Source organism: Tenrec ecaudatus, chromosome 12, assembly GCF_050624435.1.
Source record: "Tenrec ecaudatus isolate mTenEca1 chromosome 12, mTenEca1.hap1, whole genome shotgun sequence".
NCBI classification, from domain to species: Eukaryota; Metazoa; Chordata; class Mammalia; order Afrosoricida; family Tenrecidae; genus Tenrec; species Tenrec ecaudatus.
In genome coordinates this window covers 90,561,654-90,573,966 of record NC_134541.1, presented here as the reverse complement: position 1 = coordinate 90,573,966, position 12,313 = coordinate 90,561,654, and the positions used below count along the sequence as shown (strand labels likewise).

The following is a 12,313-nucleotide window of genomic DNA, read 5'->3' as shown; positions in this document are numbered from 1 at the left end:
ATAAAGAAATTTACTAAAATTATGTAATGTCATAAAATCTTTAGAACCTTTACATTTTAGCAGCTCTTATAATAACTCTTGAGCACAAAAACTTGAATGTGTTTGTTTTTCATAAGGCGCTTTTTAATTATGCTTACACCGCAAAAACTGACTAGAGGATTGTGAATCTTTACTACATTCACTCTAAAAACAGCCTGTGGGGAAATCTTTAAATTCCATCTAATTTTAGTGCAACATACAGTAGTTTTCCTTCAATAAACTTATTATTTGAACCCCCAAATGTGGAACATTTCACGAATTTGCGTGTCATCCTTGCACTGGGGCTACGCGAATCTTCTCTGTACTGGTCCAACTGTAGTGTACATGCTGCCGAAAAAGTGAGCTTTGAAAATGGTTTATTTTAGCAGACTTAAGCATAGATAAATCTTTTTTTAAAAAAAAGATGTGAATTTTCAATAATAGGAAACAATTTGTAACTCAATTTAACATTAGCAAATAACTTAGAGCTCTTAATCCTAAAGATATTTACAAAAGCAATGTGTGTGTGTACACGTGTGTGAGTGTAACAACTTTAGGGATAGCAAGTTTATAAACAAAGATGTATGTCTTATATATTAAGGTATATATTTTAATTTGTTCCTTATAATATTAAAATAGTTTGGTTCTTAAGTATGTGCATGTTAGAAAATCAGTGTTGAACACTTAAGGGTAGCATATCCTTATACACTACATGTAATTATCATACAGAAGTAAAATAAAATTTTAACATTTTGTTTTACAAGGCTTTACTATACTAATTAAAATAAATACTACACTCTTTAAAAGAACTGTCCTATTAAAAATATATAAAGCCATTTATTAACAGAGGAAGGAAGAACTTGGGAAATGTTTATAAGGAAAATGAGATCTCCAAAATAGAGGTGTATTTATGCCAACCATCTATGGTAAAAGGGCATAGGCCTTTTAATTTTTTTTAAGAAATCAATCAGCTTATATATAACCTGTTTTTCCGTAACTCCAGTTATACTGTGAACTAAATCTGTCTTCACACACTCACATCAAATCAAATGTTCTTTCTCAACTTCAGACTCACAACATGCCCAAAACAGGATGAAGAACAGGAAGGCCCTCGTGCTTCATAACAGTTCAGGGAACAACCACCTTGTTCTCACAGTCACATCACCAGACAGAAATGCTGAAGAAAGCTAGTGCCATGCGTGAAGAAGAGGTCCATTCTCACCGACCTTACAAAGGTTGACTGGGGGAGATTTTAAATCCTACACGATAAGCAAGCAGACCCCAAGCCCAAAGAGAGACAAGTACAATTTTCTAGCAAAGTTCTCTCACCTCTGAGATCCAGCTGGACTATTACTGTAGAGCAGCAGTTCTCAACCTGTAGATCATGACCCCTTTGGGGGTTGAACGACCCTTTCACAGGGATCACCTAAGACCATCGGAAAAAGCATATTTCTGATGGTCTTAGGAACCAAGACATCGCTCTTCTATCCATCTCCAGCCAACGAAATTTCATGGTACTTTCCAAATCTACCTGACCCCATTTGCACTTGCCAGAAGCCCATTCAGGGTCAAAGCTGAAGATGTCTCTGAAACAGCACAAGAAGAGTTCGTTGTTGAACTTATTAACAGAGATGCCGCGAGAACTGATCTCTCTGTGATGCCAGTTACATATGGATCAAGTGTTTGCAGTCAGATCCTGCTCTGTCTGAGACTGTGCTGAGCCTTCTTCTTCCATTTCCAACAGCATATCTTTGTGAAACAGGGTTTTCCAGCTTGTTGGTTATCAGTCTAAATACAGAAGTACACTCATTGTGGAAGATGATCTTTGTTGTGTTCTTGCAAAGACTGCCCGGGGAATTTCTGATCTGGTGAGAAAGAAGCTATCTCAACGTTCTCACAAATGTTGGCTTTTTAAGCATACTGTTGCAACATGTAGCAATGTAGTTTTCTGTTGTTATATTAAGACTGTTATCCATGCTACACCATGCTTCAATGCAAAATTTCATTGATTTGTAGTGAAATAATTAACAATGAAAATAATTTTACGGTTGGGAGTTACCACAACATGAGGAACTGTATTAAAGGCTTATAGCATTAGGAAGGTTGAGAACCATTGCGACAGAGGTTGAGAAGATCTTGGCAGCTGCTCACCTTCTTGCCTGGGTAAGACTCTGGTTTGATCTCATCATGGTGAAGAACTACGCTTTTGTTCCAGCACTCCTTTCTCCTGGCTGGCTCGCCAGAAGCGTTACTGGAATTCAGATTCTTGTCTTATTAAGAGAGAAAACAAAATTGAAGAACCTAAGGCATCGAAAGAGAATTTTGATAAGAAACTCTTAAAGAGGAAGAAATCCTTCCAACCAACATGTCCAGTCTTGGTATTTTTTTTCCTTGTGCATATCCAGTCATTTTTAAAATTTCCTCTGCAACTGATTCTTGGGACCTTCCTCTGGTAGGGGAACTTCTACTGAGGTAGCAGGAGTTCCTGGGAAATGTAGTCTCAGGATATTGTCAGATGGTGAATTTGTTGTGTCCAAATCTCTTCTTTCACTCCCTTGCCATGTCTTGATGCCAAGGATTTTAAGGACATTTTGTTTATTTTTAAATTTTATTTACTTCATGTAATAAGTGACATTCCTTTATTATGATTATAAACCCAAACTTTTTATTTCTTTTTCTGTATTTGAATTATGCACTGAATATAGTAAGTCAAGAAGAGTGATGAAACATTTGGGGGGAAAGTACTACCTGTCATACTATATGTCTACTATTTATCATTCCTGCTTGGAATATGAATTCCAGAAAGACGGGAGATAAACTCCAGAAAAAGGCTCCATACAAGTGGTTCACCACATTCCCATCACTAGGAGCTACGTGCTGAATACAATAAATAGTTTATTCTTGAACACACACACACACACAATCATCACTCTGTAGCATATTCTCTAAAAATAATCTTTATCAGTTCACTGTTACCTCACATCTATCTCTAGCTCCTTCTTTTCCATTTTGTGTCTAGTAAATGAAATTATATTACTCCTGGCACTTTTATGTGAAGTACAGATTTTTTTTTGCTTCATGTATCATCATGTTTTCAAATATATTTGTCAATAAAAGTAGAACATAGTCATTTAATGTGTTATCAAAGGTTATTCTGAACACAAGTCACTTTTAAACAGTAACTGTAAAATTTCTGAGTCAATAATAATTTATGTTATGGCTATTGACCTGGAGTACAATCTTAGTAGCTAAATTAAATTATGTGCTAAATTTTAGACCTGAAGATAAACAAGCAGCCCTATCGCTGAGAAACAACAAACCCACATAGAAGATGCACACCAGCCTGTCTCGACTAGATCACTGAGGACAAAGCAGGTGCATAAGCAAATGCGACGAAGAAAGTTGATGGTGTCCAGTAGTCAATAGATACAGAATCTGGGGTCCTATAGGCTGGAAGATAAACAAGTGGTCATCTAACTGAGATACAACAAAGCCGACATGGAAGAAGCACACCAGCCTGTGAGATCACAAGACATCGAAGGGATCAGGGATCAGGCATCAAAGACCAAAAAAAATCATAGCATTGTGAATGAGGCGGAGTGCAGAGTGGGGACCCAGGGCCCATCTGTGGGCAATTGGACATCCCTTACAGAAGAGGTGTGGGGAGGAGACTAGCCAGTCAGGGTACAGTATAGCAATGAGGAAACATACAATTTTTCTCTGGTTCTTGAATGCTTCCTCCCCACCCATTATTATGATCCCAATTCTACCTTACAAATCTGGCTGGACCAGAGGATGTACACTGGTACAGATAGGAACTGGAAACACAGGGAATCCTGGACAGACCAGTCTCTCAGGACCAGTGGTGAGAGTGGCGACACTGGGAGGGAGGAGGGATGGTGGGGTGGAAAGGGTGAACCAATTACTGGGATCTACATGTGACCTCCTCCCTGGGGGGGGTGAACAGTGGAAAAGTGGATAAAGGGAGATGTTGGATGGTGTAAGATATGACAAAATAATAATAATTTATAAATTATCAAGGGTTCATGGGGGAAGGGGAAGCAGGGAGGGAGGGGAAAAATGAGGAGTTGATACCAAAGGCTCAAGTAGAAAGCAAATGTTTTGTGAATGATGAGGGAAATAAATATACAAAAGTGCTGACACAATGGATGGATGGATGGATGGATGGATGGATGGTGATGAGTTGCATGAGCCCCCATAGAATTATTTTTTAAAATTTTTTAGTATTTTCCTGATTATTTTAAAGTGGATCACTCATCTTTTCTCTCTCAACTGACCGGATATTTCTCTATGTTTCCTTTAAATAGATGATTGATTAACCAGAATGTAATAGTCAGTCCCTGGCTAAACAGTAAAATGTGGAACAAATTTGTCACAAAGTCTTACTTTACTATTAAAAGAAGCCACGATAAGTATATACTGATCCATCATTCCTTGAATAGCTTACTGTCTCTACACTCATGAACCTATATAGTAACTTATGATTACTAGATTTACTTTTTATATTGGACATATAGTATGTATAATGGTTGAACACAATTGTTTTGGAAAACAAAGACTTTTTTCATACAATGTTGAAAATATTGTTTAGTTTTCATATTGTGCATTTCATTTAACACCTGAAAACATATCCAATATTTCATCCTATACTGTAAGTTAATGATTATTTATGATGAGTCTACAAGTTGGAGATGGTTTATATTTGTGATATAAATTTCCAAAACTAAAATAGGGTCCTAGAGCCTCTTTTTAAAAATACCTGCTAACTGTCAAAACTCTCTGAGTAATTATTATTTATTTGGTGAATTTTACATTTGAAAAATAGCTTATTGATAAGAAATATAATAGAAAGAATCCAAAAATGTGATAATTTAGAAAATATTTTCCTTCTGGAGGATAGACTAGAATTCTTTCTTTTTTGAACATTCTGATTTTATTTTATTTTTTTATAAATCATTTATTGGGGCTCAGACAACTCTTATCACAATCCATAAATACATCAATTGAGTAAAGCACCCTTTTACATTCGTTGCCCTCATCATCTTCACTAAATTAACTAAATATAGAGCAACTAAATTTCAATAAAATTTCCAAATAACAATAACATTTCAGTATTAGTATAGTGAAGACTGGGCACATCTTTGCAGCACAGAGATGTCATAGGATTTAAAGTCTCAGAAACTCACAAGAACACTTCTACACTGTTAGTTAAGGTAGGAACAAGTACGAATCAACTTGATGGCAGTGTCTTATTTATTTCCCTCTGTCTTAATTGTTTTATGTACATCTTGCCTACACCTAAAAAAGAAAATCTTTTTTTCTATCTCAGTACGTTAGCATTGGATTCGAAATCATCAAACATTATTGTATGTAATCAAATTTTAATGATAACATTTTGATGTGCTGGATAACACAGTAATTATTAGATAGTACCTCAAATCAATAATTTTGTGATATGACAAATTCATTAAAATAAAGATCCAAAATATTGATCTACTCAAAAGAAGTTGGTGCGATCTTAATGACTTTGAAAAATTTTATTTCTAATGTATGCTTTACACATTGTGAAATAATTGATTTAATTAAAATAATTAGCAGGAAAGCATTCAGATAGTGGGAATAGTTTATTTCACCTAAATCAAAATTTTATGCTTTGGGGGGAGAGGTACTTGATAATATGAGCTAGAGTCTGATTAATAAATGTAAATATAATTACTATATCATTTTCAAAATATGACAAAAGCCGCTTAAAATTCAGAAATTACCTGAAAATTTTGTTTATCTGCTATGAATGATAACTCTTCATTCATCCCATTAATAATTATATCATAAATAAATAAGAAAAAGCATAACTAAATTAGAATTTATAAATGAAGCTACAATTTATGCTAAGTAGTAGATTTAAAACCAATGCAGAAAATCAAATTAGGTCAAGTCATAAATTCGAACATGGGCAACATATAGACTAAGAAGGTCAATGTTGGTGACAATGTGAAGTAATTGAAATGCTCATGCTTTTCTGGAAGCATCATACACCGATAGCATAAACCTATTTAAATTATCTGTTAAAATGAAGCAAATATCTTCATTTTTCCTGGTTGTAGCACTCAAAATTTGTTAGTGCATTTCAAAAGAGCATTATAATAATGTGCACAGTAACTTTGTTCATAATAGACACAAGTTGGATTCTATGCAAAGGTCCACAATTGTAGTACTTTCCAATAAATGATAGAACACACATACAGTAGGCCATTTCTAACAACAGATGACACAAGATAGATAAATCATTCAAACATGATGGTGAGCAAAAGAAGACAAACAATAAAGTAGAAAAGTAGAGTTCCAAGTCTAGCAATAACACTGCAAAATATTAACTTTTCATGAAGCTATTCAAGAATTCAATGGCGACCCAATCAGAATACAACATGGTGAGATGACTTAGTTGCTAAAGGAAAGGACAGCGGCCATAAAGGAGAATGATGGGGTAGGCTTCCTTTGTATGTACAACCTTGGGAACCCGATGGTTTGTCTGCTTTGTCCAATAGGGCCACTGTCAGTCATAACAGAATGGATAGCAATAGGTTTTAATTTATGATTTTAAAATTTGTAATTGATTGTTGCCAAACACAAGTCTTTGTATATATCTAGCAGTATTATAGAAGACTTAGCAATGTGAAACAGATACCATTTGTAAACCAGTATTTGTCATCCAACTTAAAGCAATCATATGTACAACAGAGCAAAATACTGCTTGGTCTTCACAACAAATGTTATGTTTGAGCCCATTGCTGCAGCCACTGTGCCAGTTCATCTTTTTGAGAGGTTGTCGTTTTTTCTGACTTTCTACTTTCCCAAGCATGATGGCCTTCTCCTGGGTCTCGATATTCCTGAAAACAAGTTCATATATGCAATATTAAGCCTAACAGCATTCTGACTCTACTTCTTCCAAAACAGAGTTCTTCTGGCAATCTATGATATAGTTAATATTCTTTCTAAAAATAAAAATTGAAACGTACCGATTATTCTCCAGTCTTCCTTTCTTATGTGTCCAGATTTTCTGTGCATCTTTGAAGATTGAAAACACCAAGGCTTGGGCCAGATACTCCTCAGTCCTCAAAGTGAGGTCTTCGCTTTTCAACATATTAAACAGGTCTTTGCTCAAGTTTGTCCAATACAAAATATCATCTAGATCCTTGATTGCTAATTTCATGGGTGTTGTGTGAGCTTGGGCAGCACTGAGTTGGGATGTTTTCTTGATGCACACTTAACCTTTATATAAAACACTCTCTTATACATGAGTTTCTGTGGATTTGTTCTCTAAAGTACCTATACTAATACAACTCCAAACAAACAAACAAAAATGTATTAAGAATGAGGGGGGTCGGAGTGGAAACCCAAAACCCATTTGTAGACAATGGGGCATCCCCTCACAGAAGGGTTGAAAGGAAGGAATGAGTCAACTAATGTGACGTATAGCACTGATGAAACACACAATATTCCTCTGGTTCCTTCGGCTGCCTCACCTCCACTACCATGATCCCAATCCTGCCTTTCACTGCGGGCTGGGCTGGAGCATGTGTCCAGGTACAGATGAGAGCTCAGGACAGATGGAATCCAGGTCACAAAAACCCCTCAGGAACAGAAACAGGAGTAGCAATGCCAGGAGGTTAGGAGAAAGTGGGGAAAGGAATGGGAAGAAACCACTGGGGAAGGGAGACAACTGTCTGTGTAAAAAATGAAAATAACAATCATGTATAATTTATCAAGAGGTCACAATGGAAGTAGGGGGGTGGGAGGGTAAAAAGAGGAGCTCAGACCAAGGATTCAAAAAGAATGAAAATGTTTAGAAAATGATGATGGCAACATATGTACAAATATGCTTGATACAATTGATTTATAAGAGTTGTAAGCATTTCCAATTAAATGTTCTTAAAAAGACAGAAAGAAAAAGGAAAAAAGCAAGCATACTCAATTCTAAAATAAAAGTAGTAATAGAATTAAAGTAGCATGTTACCCATTTCTCTTCTTTGGAGAATATTGTTTTAAACTCAGAATAACTACCTTTATACTTCTGAGGAAATAGAGTCAACTTATAAAGTTTACTGTCATTTGTAGAGACTCCATATTTGGAGGGGAAAAAATCATCCTGCAAGCACATTTTTTATATTAAATTGGAATAATATCTTAATTAATCTATTCAGTAGTCTACTGTCAAGTATTTATCGAGCTTTTAATATGTTCAAAATATATTCTATCTTCCCAGAATATAAAATACTCATGGAACCCAAATTGTGATGAGAAGTAATAAAAATAATAAACAAATAAATATTATAATTTCAATTGGTAATAAACAGGTTTATGGTATAGAGAATGAAGGAAATACATCTTTGAAAAAGTGTCATTTAAGCAAAGAAATTTGTAAAAGACCAGGAGTAATCATATTGAATCTTTCAAAATTTTAGTAATATTCTGTAAAGTATTGAAACACTAATATGCCCAAAACAGCGTCTTCAATTTACTCTGACACCCGCTTCAATCTTGGTTCTCCCCTGGTCAATTTAGGACAACACTATGTTGCTATTTGTATCATCATATTAATCTGGTAGTTAATAACTAAAAATTATTATGGATATGAAATAGTATTAAATAGGAAGAAGAGGAACCTAGGATAATTTAAAATAAAATAAATGGGAATTAGTTAACAAAGCCATATAAAGAGTTTCTGTAATACTAAGCATATAGTCAATTCATATAGTTGCTGAGGGCAAAATAATAAAGTCAAAGTAATTTTAGGATTGTAATTGCTATGCAATTTTTTAATCCCTTAGAATTTACGTGACCATTGCTCACTATAAATACCAAATGTAATATGTTCCAGAGCTATTTGTGGCAAACTAAATGGCATTGAGTAATGGATAGCCTTCAGAGAATATCTCAGATTCACATTATAGCTCAAGTTCTGATTTTAACTTATAATATCTTCAGTTGGGTTTTTAAACTATACTGTTAACTGTTACTATGATTAAAAATTCTTTTTAACAGAAAAATTTATTGGCTTTTCTAACAAATATTTGAATAGAATCACAGCATCATCAACAACAAAACTGTGTTCATATTAAGAATTGTAGTTCAATTATTTTGAACTATTACTTTTCAAAATCGGATTATACATATATATGTTGTTTTTCATTTAGACATAATATCCATGTGCTTTTTCCTATTCTTCCAGGGCTTTCTTTCATAAAGGATATTTCATCAAGCACAGGAGTATTTCGACATTTGGTCATATTTTAGAATTCTAATGAATAATTACACCCCTCTGTCCCCACCCCCAAGATCCAGATCCAACTTTACAAGGGTACACAAGCTAAAGCTGACTTTGAGTCATCTGCGGAGATCTTTCTAAAAGTAAGTTTAAGGGTGGTTTGATATTCCACAATTTGTTATCATCAAACAGGTTAATTGCGCTCATAATTGCTTGAATATCTGAGCTGCCCTGAGAAGGCTTCGTACAATGGCTCACGTCTTAAGAACAGTCATTGTTTCTGACATCAGATTTGGATTGCCAGCATCAAGTTTTCTGGGGACAGGACCTTTGTGAGGTTAAATTGGTTGATTTTATATGTCTTTTTGTTGTTGTTGCAAACACTAAATAATGTATTGCTTTATGTCTGCATCGCTCTATGTTTATTGAAGCTGTAGTTAAATACAATTACCTTCAAAATAATTTTGCATACACAGTGGCTTTTAGTTTCCAGCCTGCTTTTACATGCAGGCAGCACTGTTGTGGAAAGTTCTTGTGTTTAATCTGACTGAGAACATATGCCACATGGAAGAAGATGAATGATGTTAAATCACTGGTCGGTTTCATAGCTCCTTACGTGAGGAACTGCTTGAGGAACTCATGCCAAAACACTGCATAATTCATGCATGCTTCAACTGTTGGTATATATATTTTTTTAATTATGGCAATGTTTTATTTCAAAAATCACTGCAATTTTCTAAAAGCCCAACCATATAATATGGGAGATTTTTTTAATAAGGAAAAGTAAATAATTAAACTAATTTAATAATGTTTTTCATGGTTCTTATGTTACTAAGGAATAGTGATTAAGAAACTTAGAAAATTTACTTCAGATCCTCTTTGGATATATACATCTCAGTTAGGCATTAAAATATTGGAACAGAAATTAAATATCAGTCCACTTTGCTTATTCCATACAATTAAAGCTTTACTTAGATAAATAAACATCCTTAAAGGAAAGTAGCCTTATATTCAAAGACAGAGGAAAAATACACTTAAAATTTGAATAACAGGTAATAATTACTTTGAAATGTATAAGTTTTAACTACTGGGGAGGACATTTAGCAATGTATCTGGTACTTCAGGAGTTTTGACAATAGAGAAAAGTATATATTTTCAACAAATGTTTAGAAAAAAAGAGAATTTCAAAATAATGAGTTTAATTATAAAGCAAACACTATTTTTATAATATCTGATTTTGGGCATGAAAAATTTGTGTTATGATAGGGAAATCCTTTGAAAAAACTGAGAATTTAAGATAGTGAGAATTCATAATGGGGAAATTCCAAAATATTAAGAAATAAAATCAGTTTAGAAGAAGCTAACAGGATATTCACACATATGATTTATTTACTAGCTTGAATAAGCTTCATGTGTTTTGGGAAGTAAATAAGAGTACAAAATATAGAAAAGTGGGAAATGTTGGAATTTATTTTTCTACTTCTAACAGCAGGTACATATTCTCAGCCAGGGGGAAAATACAATTTAATAGAGCTGCCTCTGAGAAGGTATACTGATGCATTCTTACATGGTAGGCATTGATCCAGTGGTTCCAGAAATGAAATATTAGAAGCCAGGAAAAATATGTTTTTAATGATGATATGTTAGTGTAGTTCATTGCAATGTGGTCTGCATTTTACTTACTGTTTTAGTATGTTCTTTAAAAGCTGTCAATAAATTGAAGTAATCTTACTAAATGATGTAGCTATCACATGAACTGTATCTTTTTAAGTACATGAGTGCAGTTTATTTCTCAGTCATTTTCTATGCTCAATGAAGTTAAATGGATACAAAAAATTTAGAAGAAATTAATAAAAAGAGTATCTGACTGGAAGACACAACACATACATAGGTCTGTAATATACCTGCAGCGCTATCTAGGGTTAGTCATATCTAAAATCATATTTCCAGTTTTATTTTCTCCATTTCATTTTTCTCATGACTCCTCTGCTGGTGCGTGAGACAAAGATACTCCAAAATTTCCTTTGTTACAAAATTTCCTTTGTTCTCCATGTCTAGTCATAAGGGCTAGTTTAGAAGAGGGTATGAGGTTGTAACAGCCCTATCACTGGAACCAAGAATTCTAGTTTCAAATTATGTTTGTAAAGAGCATGTAAGTGAATTTGAATATAAACGCTAGCTCTGTCAGACATTAAAACATAAGCTAAAACTATAAATAAGATGCTTAAATGTTTATATATAAATAGATGGTGCAGTCTACTTAACCCCCTTGTAACCATAAGTAAAAACACAAACTCATTGTAATGGATCAATTCTGATTCAGAGCCACGCAATAAGACAGATTAGAACTGCTCCTGTGGGTTTTCAAGACTCTTTGTGGGAGAATGCCCATCTTTATCTCACTTCTAGCCATGGTTTTCCCACCAAATGACTGTGCAGGACCACAGAAAGTAGACATGTGTGATTCTTTAAGGGTATTGAACACTTTGCTAATAATATCCCTAAGGTGCATGGCACCTTTTGGGGGTTAGCCCATGCAAATAAGGTGTATGAAACCATAATGAGAGATCAGTTCCTTTTGCCACACTACTAGGTTTTCAGTGAGACATTTGAGAGGCAGAAAGGGGATTTATTGACTACCAAGAAAGAAGACCTAAGAATGAACCAAATCCTTTTGCTCTCTCCTAGACGAGAGAGAGAGAGAGAGAGAGAGAGAGAGAGAGAGAGAGAGAGAGAGAGAACTAACACTGGAGACAGTGAGAAACAGCAGCAGTTAAATGGCGGCAGCTGAGGTAGCAGAATCAGGAGATGGGCAGGAGATGGTGTGGTGGGATTCCCAGTCCACAGAGCAAAAAACCAGACTGCCTTTGGTTAGGAGGCTTGCTGAGGAAATAGAGCAACTCCAGGCACTTGATAGAGAAAGACTCTAAGATCCAGAGCATGAGAGAACTGAGCTCCATCAAGTAGGAAGCTTGTGGGTGGACTGGGAGGCTGCTAGACACTTATTTC

The 12,313-nt window shown here is 34.8% G+C and overlaps 1 non-coding gene across 1 annotated transcript; it reads right to left on the bottom strand.

The window, feature by feature from the left end:
- Window positions 1–275: 275 nt before the first annotated feature.
- On the bottom strand, window positions 276–385 carry LOC142423564 (U6 spliceosomal RNA). The gene has a single exon (XR_012779192.1). It is a non-coding gene; the product is annotated as a U6 spliceosomal RNA (small nuclear RNA).
- Window positions 386–12,313: the final 11,928 nt, after the last annotated feature.